This window comes from Triturus cristatus, chromosome 4_2, assembly GCF_964204655.1.
Source record: "Triturus cristatus chromosome 4_2, aTriCri1.1, whole genome shotgun sequence".
NCBI classification, from domain to species: Eukaryota; Metazoa; Chordata; class Amphibia; order Caudata; family Salamandridae; genus Triturus; species Triturus cristatus.
The window spans coordinates 360,747,410-360,762,387 of NC_140586.1; the positions used below are offsets into that span (position 1 = coordinate 360,747,410).

Sequence of the window (14,978 nt, forward strand, 5' to 3'; positions counted from 1 at the left end):
GAGAAAGCGTATATATATATATATATATATATATATTTTCTCTCACCCATTTATTTCTGACATTTATTGTTTAAACATTTATATTTGTGGATGATTTATCGTTTTACAAGCAAAAACGAGTAGTGGGGTAAATTTACAACCGCATCATCACAAAATCTCTGCCTTCTGATGATCACCTCTAATTTTTTTTGAAAATCTGTTTTTATTGATTTTATATGCTTAACAATCTTTACCAACATATGCAGGTTATTTGCCAATTTTTCTGTACAATCAGTTGAGTTGCCCATATGGCTACATGTTACCACATCTCAGATTAATAGCATTTATTTTGTGAGCTTTACATTTAACCATTCTTTTTATATCAACCATTACTGCTTGGTACAAAAGAAAAACATGAAGGCGGGTGTTAACTAAACCGGGACAAATTAATACATAATAGGTGTGAACTAGGAACCAGTGTTTATGCTGCCTAAACCCTCCCTTCCCCTTGTTATTGTGAATGACTCTGCATTAGCAGTTCTTATGAGGATAGCGCAAGACATGTGCTAGGTTGCGTGTTATCCTGGTTTTAATCAGTGGGTGTCTCCGCTGGTCAGGTCTTGATTTCTGCTGGGGCCTGAGGGGAAGTTACAACAGCTCACGGAGGCACTAAATCTGCCAGTATTTTGTCCCAATATGCGGCTAGGGGTATTTTACGCAGGCCTAATGTATCTTCGTGCCTTAAAGCAACGCGCTCTGCTTTGGCCCAGGTGCACATTGAATATCTCCACATGCTTATATTTGGGGGATCGGGGTGCTTCCATTGTTTGGTAATCAAACGCTTCGCCACTTCCATTCCCAAATCTAAGAATCTAGCTGTGGCTGTATTGTTACGATTCCTGCGGTGTAGGTGTAGGTGTAGCAAGTAGATGTGCCATTCAAATGGAATAGTGCAGGTTGTGCATTGGGCTAGCGCTTCCGCCACATCTGACCAGTAGCTAGTTAGTCTCGGGCATCCTCACGTCATATGTAAAATGTTTACATCTACATGCCCACATCTTGAGCATGCCGAGTCGGTGCGCTGAAAATACCGGTTAATCTTAGCGGGCGTGAGATATGCTCTGTGTACTATGTGAAATTGAATTTGGCGCAGGTGCGCATTCCTGGGGATCTTTGTCGGAGCTTCTAATACTGAGACCTATTCCGGCTCCGTGAGCAGGCTGCCCAAATCTGTGTCCCAGTGCTGGCGGAGGGACGTCAAAGCGAATGTCGTGTGGTGTCGGAGCGATGCGGCAAACCACTTAGTGAGGTGTCCTCCCCTGACCCATGACATGCAGGTATTGTACTGTGAGGTGTGTGGCAGGTTCGGCTGCCAGGTCGCCACACTTTGCTGTGAGTTCCGCTATTAGGGAGCGGTGGAGTAATTACTGACCTGGGGGTACTTCAGCCTCTGTCACGAGTGTAGTATACGGCGTTAATATGCCTTCGTTGTATAGATCTCCCATAGTTTGTACCCCTGCTTCGTGCCACTCTTGCAGTTCTGCTAGCGTTGTGCTGTTGATGTCCGTGGGTGTGCCCTCCAGTGGTAGTACAGGTGCGTATGGGACTGCTCTCCGAGTGATGTACAGCGTCCTGCGATAGCTTCTGTGTGCCACCGTCACCAGTAGGGAGTTGAGCGGTTTGACTTTGGAGCATGGGTGAAATAGCCTGGTTAGTTCTGCTGCCGCCATCGGCAGCTGTAGGGATGTGGTGTCGCCAGTATGGCGTCCTGCCAGCCATCTAGAGATCCATTGGAGCTGTGTTGCTAGATAGTATTTCTCCAGGTGCGGGACTGCTAGGCCCCCCTGATCTGTAGGTAAGTAAAGTTGACAAATAGCTACCCGATGCCTGGAGGTGCCCCTTATGAAGTCCTTGATTAACTTTTCCAAGTGATGAAAGAATGGAGGTATTATGTAGTCTGGGAGGTTTGTGAGGTAATAGAGTAGCCGGGGTAGTATCACCATCTTTATCAAGGCTACCCTCCCCGGCACTGACAACGGGAGCGTGCTCCAGAAAGCTGACTGCGTTCTGATCGCAGTCAGAGCCCTTCCTAATTTGCCATCATGTAAATCCACTGCATTCTGGTATATCCGCAGTCCGAGGTACCGGAACGTGTCCAGGAACCAGCGGACCTTCGTCGCACCAAACACATAGCTGGGGTTTACGCTCTGCTCATTGAATGCGTAAAGACCGGATTTAGATGCATTTACTCGCAACCCTGATATGGCTGAAAAGTTTTCTAATATCGTTACCAGGTTGTGCGGGATGTGGCTGATGTCCCTGACATATACCATGAGGTCGTCGACATTCAGTGATATTTTATGCGTGCTATCTCCTAGAGGTATGCCGTCGTCGACCCCGGCTGGTATCGCTTCCGCTAGCGGTTCAATCGCTAGGGAAAAGAGAAACGGGGAGAGGGGGCATCCCTGCCTCGTTCCTCTCCTGACGCGCACTGGTTCCGATAGGGCCCATTTTCACTCTTACCGTGGGAGCACTGTAAAGCAGCCGGGCCATCCCCAGGAAGGACTCTCCGAGCTTGTGCTTTTCTAGCACTGTAAATAGAGACTCCCATTCTGGGGAGTCGAATGCCTTTTCAAGGTCCAATACCAGGCAGCCCGCTCTTGGCCATTGGGCAGTCGAATAGGCGGCAACCCTGAAGAATCTCCTGAGGTTCAGCGATGTATTTCGCGAAGGCACAAACCCATTCTGGTCCGGGTGTACCAGGGTGGGAACTACCTGTTCCAGCTGATCCGCCAACAATTTCGCCAGCACTTTATAGTCGACATTCGGAAGTGCCAGCGGCCTGTATGAACCCAGGTCCATGGGATCTTTGTCAGGCTGGGTAGTGACACCAGGTTAGCCTCGTTCATTGTAGGAGGGAGCCGTCCATCCTCAATGGCTGACTTATAGAGCTCGTGTAGGAAAGGGGTGAGCGTGGCGGCATGGGTCTTGTAAAACTCCCCTGGGAATCCGTCCGGTCCAGGGGTTTTCCCGCTTGTCATCCCCATGATTGCACAGCTTATCTCTTCTACTGTGATGTCTTCGTTCAACTGCTCCCTTTTCTCGCTTGTGACCTCCGGTAAGTACAACGACTCTAGGAACGAGGCAAGTCGCTGTGGTGCATGCAGCCCTTGACTGATGATCACCTCTAATGCTGGCAATTAATAAATTAATATTACAGCAACCCAGCTGAGAAGTAGTTGTATTGTTGCAGTAAAAGTTACAGCTGTGCAGAAAATGCTGCTGTTGTTTATGAAGAGCGCAGTAGCTCTTCCGGACTAATGCTCCCCACTAGAACTATAAGTGCCCTGAGAAACTAAGTGGTGGGACTGTTTAGAAGTCCTCCAGGGAAATGTTAAAATTAAGTTTCCCAGGACGTGCATGAATCGTTCATAAAGCCAGTTTTGTTTCTTTCCATCATGAAACTTCACAGAATAAACTGGACTAGAAGTCTCAGAATGTAATGAAAAAACACTTACATTGGATGAGCTACTGTAGAATATGCTAATAAACTTCAAACGACTGCTTTAGCACACATCGAAACAATCTGTGAATAATTTACCTCATCCCAGGTCATGACACTGACTGCCACATGACACTCAGGAGTGCTCAATTTTTGTACATATGTATTCTGTACTTGTATTACCCTATTCACACCACCTTTTTGTATTTTAGCACCTTGAATGTACTGTAACTTATTAATATGTAACTTTTGTCACGAGTACTTATAGTTGTACCTACTTCCATGCTACTCTCATTCCTTATGTAATTTACTTCGCTCATTTGTAAAGCGCTGACACCTCTGGGTAAAGTTTGCGCTATATAAAAATGCATAAATACATTTGAACCAATTAGTAAATTCACGCCTGAAACTGTTGCTTTGGCGCGTATTATTTAACATCCCCTCAATTCCCACTAGCCCTTCCCATTTATGTTTTTATGTCTCGCCTGAGCCAGCGCCCATGCGCTGCTCTGGGAGGCTTCTAGTAAGGGCTTTCACCTCTGAGCACACACTTGTGCGTGTGCTTTCACACCCTATTGGCCTTTGTGTGCGTCTTTCTAAGAAAGACAGCACGCAATTGGCCAAAGGCAGGCGCCTTCTCTCTCCTCTGGCCTAGGGTGCTCGGGAGCGAGCAGCAGCGCGGCCGGGTGCCAGCTGCATTCCTAACGTTCCGTACGTGGCCGCGTTGCTGCGCGTGTTTAATCAACGTGTTTGCTGTATCCAGAAACTGATCTTCTTTTTCAAAAGGCCTGAGAACTCCAAACCGTGCCAATCCGATGGTTCCTGCAGTAAACCACGGCGGTTGTTGTCCTTGTTTAATCAGTTCCTAATTTCCTCTAGCTTAATGTGTGCGTGACTTATCCCCAACCCTACCTCCTATCCGTCAGAATCACAGGCTTTGTTAATCAGTTCCTAATTTCCTCTTGCTTGACGTGTGAGTGACTTTATCTCAACCCTACCGGCATGTCAGAGGCATTAATCACCCCAACGTGAGATCTGAAGTAATTTAATCTTCCCCAGCCCTGCCGGCCTTCCAGACGTACCATTTGATCGGGTTATTTTTCTAAAGACCAGCTGCTTCCCCGCACAAATCCTGTGTTGTTCACAGGCTGCGTTCCCTTTCTCTGGGGCCTCCATCTGCGTTAATTCTTTCCTGTCTGAACCAGCGCAGAGCATGTTCGCATGCACATGGACGTGTCCTGTCACGATTAATACCCGCAGCTCATCTCTCTGGCCCATTGAGGCTACATTAAAAGCTCCAGATTGGATGTGGGATTATGATTTTTTTCTCCACAGACCGACACCTGGTCGGGTTTGAGCTCGTAGGATGAGCAGGTAGCTGGAGTTGTTCGTATACAAAGCAGTTTCAGGGCTCTCTCTGCCTTATGACTATTTTTTTCTTCTGAGTTTTTAGTGTGCGTCATTGACATGTGAGCAGAAGCATCACCCTGGACTGTTTTCAAAATGACGGTGCTTGAATGAAAGCATGTGGCCGAATTCGCCAGGGAAGCAGCGTTTCACCCGGAGTACCAAGCTCAGCTTCCTGGTTGTCCAGCTTTCTAGAAGTGCACTTTTCGACTTGAAAGGGAGGTGCAACCCTCCCGGCCTGATCCTCCCTGTATGGAATAGAAGCGGTCCACGAAGATTCACCACAGATGCCCTCCTCGGTGAAGTGTGACCAACTTAGAACACCAGCGTTTCACAGGCAAACACCTGGATTGTTACTGACTCTGTCCCAGCGCCAACAGACCTTCAGCGGCACTGCTATGGCAAACTCCCCCCCCCCCCCTGCTTTGCGGGCCTCCTGAGACACCGTCCAGGTAAGGGACTGGCTCTGCCCTGGAGGTGCTGACAGTATGAGGTGCCAGCCTGGCAAACGACTGTCTTGCACCAGCCTGAGTGTAGCTTTCTCTCTCTAACATCTCTTCTGGCTTTCCAGGGGCATCGTTCTGATGTGTGGCTTACTTTGACTCTGGCTGCCAGGCTTCAGGACACACTGGCATGTGACTGACTCTCACCCAAGCCTGCAAACCTTTATAAGAACGGGTTATAAGGCCAGAAGAGCGAATTGTTCTGCCCCGCCCTGGATGGTCTGTCAGAGACACGATGGCATGTGTGGCCCACTCTGCCACAGTTTTCCGAAATTGTTTTGCTTTGTAGATTTATATAGCGCGGCTTATTGTATTGTATTGTATTTCCATTTATATAGCTCTTAATTCCCCTGGAGAAGCGCTTTTTCGCCGAGTAGCATGCTACTCCGGAACCCAAAAAGGGTTAATGGTGAATTAGTGAAGTGAAATATGAAATTAATTTGAGTGGTGGATATGTTACTTGTTGGATTGAGAAAGATAGTGGAGGGATAGAAGAGGAAAAGGTTTGCATTTATATAGCGCTTGCTACCCCATATGAGGTGTTGAAGCGCTTAGGTGAAATGAGCAATGCTGAGCATTAACAGCGAGGAGTTTATCCCCCATTGTATTTGATATAAACCAAGGTACATCAGCCATTCTCGACCTTCCCTGGACACCATTTAATCACAACTGAAAGCCTCAAGCCTTTTCTACAAATTGTACCTCAACAGTAACAAAAGTAATCTAGTACACATACATGAACTCTGCCCATCTGTCCTCTGCAACTGCACAGTTAAAGGACACTGCACAGCAGCTGAGGGAGGTGGTACTCTGCCTGTGGAGATATTTCAGCTCAGCTGATGAGTGCGGGAATCTCCTCCATCCAACATAAGTGTAAGTACCGGCCCATGCGAGGCAGAGGGTGGGAGAACGTGCAGCCTGGAAGCGCCTTGTGCACAGCCTACCACTTTATAAATGCGTAATTACTGAGCAAAAAGGATTACAAAAAGGACAAGTCTGCTAAATACATTCCTTTAAATCTATGTACTACTGTAACATATATATATCACCTGAAGATGACCCAATCCAGTCCACCTGGTCAAGTGAGTAGATACTGACTTTGTAGTGTATGGCTGAAGAGTGTTTTATGCACCGCCTATAAGCGGTGTTTTGGTGCTATACACGAGGCCCTGAGAATGTCCTTGAATCTGGAGACATAAACAAACAAGCATTGGCATAGCCAATAGGTCTCGCCTTTGGGACCTTATAAGTATTTAGTTGTGCAGCAGGTCCCAAAGGCGAGACCTATTGGCTATGCCAATGCTTGTTACACGTTCGAGATGCTTCAGTAAAGTGGTACTGCAGGTTGCCACCGTCTTGAACCCTTGTCTGCCTTCCTGCTGCCCTGTGACGAAACCTGGCGTCGGGCAACAACACTTCCCAGCATGCTGTGCGGGAGCAGAGGACAGCTGTTACATCGCAGGGCTAAGGCCGCCTGACGTGGAGGATGGGCGGGGAATCCTGCTGACTACTTTCGTTTTTCCTGCCGCTTGCTCACTTCCTCCTCAGAATGCCCAGAGGCCTCGAGAGTTGCTGCAAGCTTGCAAAGGCTCCCTTAGCAGGTGAGTGCTAGAAATTGTTTAGGGTACGGGTGAGTCAGTGGTGTCATCGGGGGTGCACAAGGCTTCCTGTGAAGAATCAGGACCGGAGCAAAGTGCATTGATGGAGAGTGTTGCGAACTTCTTATAATGGCATCTATGCGCTAGAGGTGGCCGTGAACGTTGTTTGTGTTGATATGAAATGTCAGATCCGCTCCTGAAGTTTTCAAACCCACCTTTCTGCAAGGGCGTAGGAGTGCAGACAACATTACGTTTCGGGCGGGGTTTGTGTGCGTATGGCTTGGGGGTTGGGGGACTAAGGGGGCGTCAAACACAAGGGGTCGAGAGCCGAGCTAGGAGCGAGTCTCATTTGGCTCTAAGAACCAAAGCACGCGCCAAGCCATCGAAAGATCATGATGTAAAATATTTTTCTCAGTGTCTCTGTTAAGTACATACGATTATATCACTGAATTGAGTTCCATTTATTGAAAGTTATATATTTTTTAAATTGAACAGCCAAGAATATTCGGATACCCCAACGACTTTGCCACGAGTTACCCAAAATATGTGTTTGTCATGTTCTCTTTCTATATAGCCTACATTGTTATTTGATATGAAGCAAGATTATTTTCTATTAACCATATATAAGTGAGGTTTTTGCAGGTTACAGGTCCTGTATTGAATTAATTCATGTGGATGGTTGAGGAAAACAATACATGGTGGGGTAAAGTGATGGGCTGTAGATCACAGAGTTTGGTCTAGTGGGAAGCAGGGATTTGACTACACAGTTACATACGTAAAGTTTGAAAACTATAGGGTTGCATCCCTCTCCCTTCGGTTTACCGTCAACGGCACTGCTTTGTGTTCAGTTATTTCATTATTGTTAACATAGGTGGTTCAATAAACTGAACACACTTTCAATAAAACTGACAATGTACACACATGAGTGCATGTGCATAGTCATAAGATTCGAAGATGAGCTTTTCTGTTTGGAATGTTTCCACAGACACTGAAGATCAAACACAGGCCTGCCTGTGTGAAAGCAAGGAGCCAACTCCGCGGTGCCCTGGAACCACTTTGTTTTTTGCTAGTTAGGTCGAAGCCTGCCTCTGGTTGCTAAAATACTTCATGTGGGCATTTTGAAAGCTTCCCTGGGAATGCATTCCACCCATAGCTTACCATTGGCTTTGTGGTTTGTGACTCATGTTCTGACTTTCTATTTGCTGGCTTGATCTGTTTTAGGTTGTCCAGTATGTCTTTGTCACTCTGTGGAGCAAATCTTGTATTCTTCCACAAGTCCTAGCTTCTGTACACAGGCCTTTTAAACTTTGTTCTTATCATTCAATCGTGTCCCAAAGAGTGCCCTGTGGAAGAACCTAAAAAACTTGGGAAACCCGCTGAGTCTCCTTGGGGCCAGCGAACAACTACATATTGATACGTGTTAAGCAAGTCGATGAGACTCGTGTGTCTAGAAAAATGAACAGTTCGCTGAAGGTCAAGCAGGGATGCGTGCTTGCCCTAATTCTTTTCAACTTGTATATCTCTGACATGTCTAGTGTCCTCCCCCCAAGATCAGGGGCGAACATATTAACAACTTGCTTTATGCAGATGACCTAGTTCTGTTCAGCCACACAAGAGTCAGTCTGCAGCAGATATTAGAAGCTTTGCATTCCTACACTGATGCAAACTGGCTGGAAGGTAACCTAAAAAAACAAAGGTTCTCATCTTGGGCAGATAAATCAATAAGATGGGAAGTTGACATTTTAACGGCTATAGGATTTCCAAGGAACAGACAAATAATTATCTCAGTGTCACAACTGACAAAAGGGGTTCCTTTGTCCACCACAGTAAGGTTATGGAAGCAAAAGCCCTGGCCCTGTTGTCGTCTTTCTTGAAACTGTCCAGTTTGCTGTGGGGGATGAGCCTCGATCCACTCCTGAAGGTAATGAGGGCTAAGGTTATTCCAACTTTGGTTTATCAAAGCGAGATCATGTTTGGGAGGGATGGTAAGCTCCTCAAAACCCTGGTCACTGGGATCTATAAGGCCACTCTTTGCCTGCTGAGATCATCTCAGCTGATCAGATCCGACAAGAACTTGGCCTCCTTGATTAACGGGTGGCACAGGCAAGTGTGTTTTTAAATATCTGCCACAGACTCTGGTTGGCACGGAGGAAGCTTGGTTGCTCTCCTTTTCAAGAAATGAACAGCCTCACTCGGTACTTCGAGGAATCTCTCAAACGCCTGACTGCCACAGAGTTTTGGAACTTAGATTTGCCCCAAAATGCCTTCAAGCAAAACCCCATAAGGCGAGTACTATTTCATTCACTGTCTCCCGTCTGAAATTGCTTCTGCTTAAATAGAAGTCAGTGCGAAAAATACAGCCCACCGATTTCTTTTCTAAAATCTCCCACTTTCGTGTTCTAAAATGTTTGCAAGTACGTACACTAATCTGTTAAACCAGCTCTTTGAGCACTGCCAGATTGCCCTGAAGACTCCATGACTACTTTTGTTACTTGTATGCAACACAGATCTCTAATACAATATCGCAATTTTTGTCACTTTACAGGTACCACAAGTTTGGTTTATTATGTACGTTTTTCTTGCCAATCTTATCTGCTTCTTTGTAAAGCGCTCTGATACCCTTATGCAATAGTGGCACCTACTGTTACAGCTGATGCTTGAACCACATCAAATGATATTGGAGACCAACTCCATCTGTTTTGCCATGTATTCCAATGAAGAGGAGCATTCAGATTCCTCCTGCACCGATTTGGAGTCAGAAATTGAAACTGACTGGTATATGCGCCATGTATCACAGTCCTCAGATAACTGTGCACCATCATAACCTTTCTTTAATGCTGAGTCCCTCTTTTTTATGTCTGATCCTTGAGAATGCTTTTTTCTGTCTTAAAAGGCTGTCCCACCAAGCTAGCAACCATAGAGTGCACAGCCACAGACTTGAGTAGACTTATATATACCTTCTGATGGATGGAATCTGGAAATGAATCTAGGGACATTTCTTTTATCAGAGTCCTTGCGTTCTCACATGATCACATATAGTACATTCTGAAGAATGAGTAACCTCAGAGAAGGGGCATGTTAAATTTGGCTCAGTACAGACTCTGAAGATGTGGAAGGCAACTCCTCCGCAGGAAATCCCATATTCTGACATACTCAGGTGAAACTCTCTGGCAGTATTTCCGTAGCAGTGTATTTACCCCTCTGATCTTAAAGGGGAATTTCCATGTCTTCGTCCTCCAAAATAGACCCAGAAAAACGGACATCATGATGTGGCATCTGAGGATTTGCAATTGCAGGAGTTGGTATGCTAGCCATGATTGCCAGCATAATTCTCCTGATCCTTCTTTTGAAATGATCCTGGGAATAATCCACCCGCCCCTTTCTGAGATTTCTGGGGGGCAAGGAAGACTAAGAAAGGGAGATCCGACCTCAACATAATGTATTTTCTTTGCTGTTTTCCCCATATTGGAAGATCGGAGACAGGAAAATCACCAGGAACCAGTGCAGCAACCAACAGCATTTCACAACAAATTAGACACTGGCCAAATATCTCTGTTAAAATTGTGTGCATACAACAGAAAGTGCATTTATGTGTATCTGTATTGAAAGCATACATGTACTTCAGCACAAGTGTTCCAGCGACCATGCTGAGGCAAGTAACTCCACTTCAATAACAGAGACCTCGTGCTTCATTACACATGGTAAAAGGAAGCAACAACTTCCTACCTTCAACAGTGTGCTTCCTATGACATGAACAATTCTTACCGATTATCATCCTTGTAGGAGACAGGCTCCACCATCTCCTATTCCCACTCTGACCCCAGTGTTCCTGATTTGCCACAGCAGAAGGATGGGTCCTCCACTGGGGCAAAAAAAAAATCCTAGGAAAAGGGAACATGGTTTTCTCCCATTCTTAAACTGGTACTGGACAGCCTTTTTCCACTGTGCCTGGCACAGAGGGAATACCCGCATTAATTGTGGATGCTTGTTTGACAGGGATCTCTACTTCCCATTGTGGTCGCCGTCCTGAGATATGAGGAAAAAACAGGCAGGTGTATGGGTAAGCTATCATTTATGGCACGCCTGGGGTTTGTGGCGTTTGGTCAAACTTCCTGTTCTTTATCAAGTCTGAGGTGGGGATTACGTTAAAAGTAATGACTGGAACGAGGGACACAGGTCGTATCGCTATAATTGTGAGAAGCCTTTTTCACAGCTAATGCCTGCCACAATCGAAATATTATTCAGTTGCGGACACTGTCATCTTATTCCAATCCCTCGCTATTTCTTTCTCAGCTTCACCCAGTGTATGGGACAGTATTATCCTATGCACCTCAATGAATCGTCAGCTCTCAAGCCCAGAACAATTGTTACTGCACTTAGAGAGATGGGAAATTCCAGCTCCCTTTTACATCACCCCTATTACATGGCTGATACATCCTTCCAGAACCCCTTTAATTGGATAGATACATTCCCGCTTTACATGTAGTGCAGACCGTATGTTTGTGCCACATTAGTCCCAATAGTGAGGGGTGTATCTTCTGTACACATTAGAGAATGAAATGCCACAGAAACCTTAATGTTTTTGATAATTCTCTGCTGAATTATATCCGTGAAAGATTTTAGTATGTCGCACCATAGATTGTCCTTCCTCCACCTCTCAAAAAGAGCCCTGCCCAGGCTTGTGGACTACTGGTCCTGTTATCTTTATTTCCCCCACAACTCTCCCTCCTTTTAGCACTCCATAGAGCTGGGATAATCTTGTCTATTGGGTATGGAAATTTTCAACCATCCACAAGTCCTTGGTCCTTAAACATCACCTTCAGTGTCTTCGGCCTCTCCTTACAAGCATGAGCGACCTGTCTCATGCGATCTAAGGAATGCTCAAAACTAGGTTTAGGTTGTCTCCCAATACTTTTCTTTGGCTAGCTCAGATGAAGTCCTTTTGTGCTGTGTTAAATGCTTAACGGTTAATGAAGCTGTAAGATGGCCCCTAATTTCTAATTGTAGTAGAAATCAACCATTGTTTCTTTTAACTTTGGTGCGATAGTACCTTAAATCATACTTACATAAAATAGTAACTTGTCTACTTTGTAATGGCAGCAGCCTAGTACTGAGGAGGGTAGGATGCATGTCTCATTCTGAACTGGCTGACCTTCAACAGATGTGTTTCCTGGATATATACAATGTCAGGATCCTGAGTCCTTAAGTAACCCCAGATTCTGCTGTGGTAATTATCGGAATTCAAATCCTTCACATTTAGCTTAAATAAATGTAAACGGTAGTGTCTCCACCCAAGCCCATTTGAATGGGTCGCACTGGGACCAGTGGGGCCCATTCTGAGTTCTCTTGTTTAGCATGGCACAAGAAGGAGGAGGAGGACTGCTTCCCTAGGCAGTGGGAGTGTTTTTACTGCATGCTGTAGGTGGCGACCCAGACACTGAAGTGAAAGATGGTAGAGACAGGACTTTCCTTAGAAATCCAATGAGGTGATTGTTAGCTGAGGACTGCTGATTAATTTTCCTTAGCACAACCATTTGGTACATGGGAGGAGTGAGGGGTGCAGCTCCAGTTTCTGTTGGTCAGGTGAAGCACTTTCAAAGCTATTTTGTTTCCCTATTGGAGACCTCATCACAGGTACAGTCTGTGAGCGTCATCACCATGCACCACATCATTTTGCACAAAGGTGGCCAAAAAAATTACATTTAAGAGAGAACCACCCTCAGAAGTTCTGAAACCTTAGACAGTGGATCCAGAGCTACTTTCTGAAAGATTGTGTGTAAAGGTGGGATCCAAACAACCCCACTTTTTCCAGTTCCAGGCTCTTTGTGACCAAGGAAGGTCAGTTCCCCTCAGAGTGCTCTGAGAACTACTGCTGCCAGGCCTGGTGTCTGCCTGACAGCCAGTTTCCAAGAGCTGAGGGGCATCAACTAAATGCTTCACGTTCTGCTGGGGGAGGTATGGGACTTCAGAGGTGAAAGTGAACTGAATTGAACATCTTGGGGTTGGGGGTGTTTTGGGTGAATCCACATTTTCTTAATCAGTGCCTTGTCCCGTGTTACACCACAGAGTGTAGATGCGGGGGAAATCCATCAGTGAAGGGAGTGTAGTGTGTAGCACCTCACCGACTATCACAAGCATGATTAAAAAAAACCTGTGACTTAATCTCCTAATTTTTCTGTGTAGTATTATTTTATGCTGTATGATTAAATTACTTTCTTGTAACCCAAATGATGCGCTGTGGGCTGAAAAATATGTTTAGGAGTCTGTTGATTGACTGCTGAGTTGTGAGCTCTTACCTTCTAAACTACCTCCCTTGGAAGCGTTTGAATACTGTCCCTCAAGTCAAGCGAAGTAAGGATGTACTTGGCCCAGTTTGTAGAGACCTAGTAGGACGGGCACCAGTGGCAAACTACCGGTCCAGTAGCCCCTGTCTGCTCTGTGCCCACCCTCCTAATTCTCCAACAGGGGTTGACACCTATTGTACAGCTCCACCAGCCCACTTGGGTATGGTTCACACTTTTATTTATTTTTTTAAAATCTTTTTTTTCTTTTATTAAACCTTCTCGACTTACAGGTACAAAATTACTGAATCAAGTTAAGGGTTACAGTGAAATCAAGGTAATTACAGTACAGTCATTCAATTACATTGGAAGTTGCAGGGATGGGGAGTCATCATCATCAGCTAGTTGGGGGGGTGGCACATATCTCGCCCCGGTATGAGTTCCAAGGGGACCAGGTCTTCGACCTTTTCCGTGGAAAACCACGGGCGATGTATACTGTCTTTTCCCGTAGCATGCACCAGTCCCAATCTCTCTCCCAAGCTGTGACCGTGGGTGGATGTGGGGCACCCCAGAGCTGAGCGATATTTCTCTTGGCTATTGTGCATCCGAGCGTTACCCAGTTCCTAGTATAAGTGGTGAGGTCAGTGGGTTCCCATATATTTAGGAGGCATCTGGGCGCCTCCGGCATGATCTCCACCCCTAGCACTTCACTCATGATCTTGTGGATATTGCCCCGGTGGGCAGAAGCCAGTGATCCATTAGGTACCCTGGGTTATCCAAGCGACCATATGTGCAATGATTAATAGCAATAAGGTGGGCGGCCCAGTAGTATCTTTTAATTCCTCCGTCCTACCAGCCAAGTGTCAGCTTTTTTAGGGCGATACGAGGTCTTCCTCCCCATAGGAGATCTCTGAGGAGTCCTACTACTTCTTTAAAATAGGAGTTTGGGACAAGGTCGGCCGAATTCTGTAGTGCATACAAGAACCGGGGCAGTGACATCATTTTGAATAATGCCGCCTTGCCCAAGAGCGATAGCGGGAGTGACTTCCAGTGTGTTATATCACTTCTGAGCCGTTTCAGTGGGGGGAGCAAATTATGTGAGTACCGGGCAAGTGGATCAAGAGAAATAAATATACCCAAATATTTGAATCCCTCGGAGACTATGGGAATTGGGCAATTGCTGGGTAGAGGGGGGGGTAGCCCCCCAAAGGACATATAAGAGCGATTTCTGCCAATTGATGCGAAACCCAGAATATCTCCCAAACACGTCTAAGATCTCAAAAGCTGCTATTAAGGATCTCCTTGGGGACGTGAGATAAAGGAGAATATCATCTGCATATAGGGATATGCTGTCCTCCCACTCAGCCGACCAGCGGATGCCACAAATCATAACGTCTTTGCGGATCCATTGCGCTAGTGGTTCAAGGGCCAGGGCAAAAAGAAGGGGGGAGAGGGGGCACCCTTGACGGGTACCTCTGCTCAGTGTAAATGGCTCCGACTTCTTATTATTTACCACTATCTGCACCATCGGCGCGCTGTATAGCAGTCGCACCCATCGGCAAAAGTTCGGCCCAAATCCTAGCTTAGCAAGGACCGCGAAGAGATAGGGCCACTCTAGGGTATCAAAGGCCATGGTGGTGTCCAAGGAAACCACAATGGCCTCCTCGCGAATAGTCGGTACTCTTCCCAGGACCCCGTGTGGGCGTCG

The 14,978-nt window shown here is 46.1% G+C and overlaps 1 protein-coding gene across 1 annotated transcript in view; it reads left to right on the forward strand.

Moving 5' to 3' along the window:
* The first annotated feature begins 6,847 nt into the window (after nucleotides 1-6,847).
* The window catches only part of LOC146833885 (uncharacterized), a 63,419-nt gene continuing 55,288 nt past the window's right edge, over nucleotides 6,848-14,978 (forward strand). The window contains exon 1 of the mRNA XM_085601769.1: nucleotides 6,848-6,992. The gene's annotated coding sequence lies outside the window, so the exon portion shown is untranslated. The remainder of the gene's footprint in view (nucleotides 6,993-14,978) is intronic.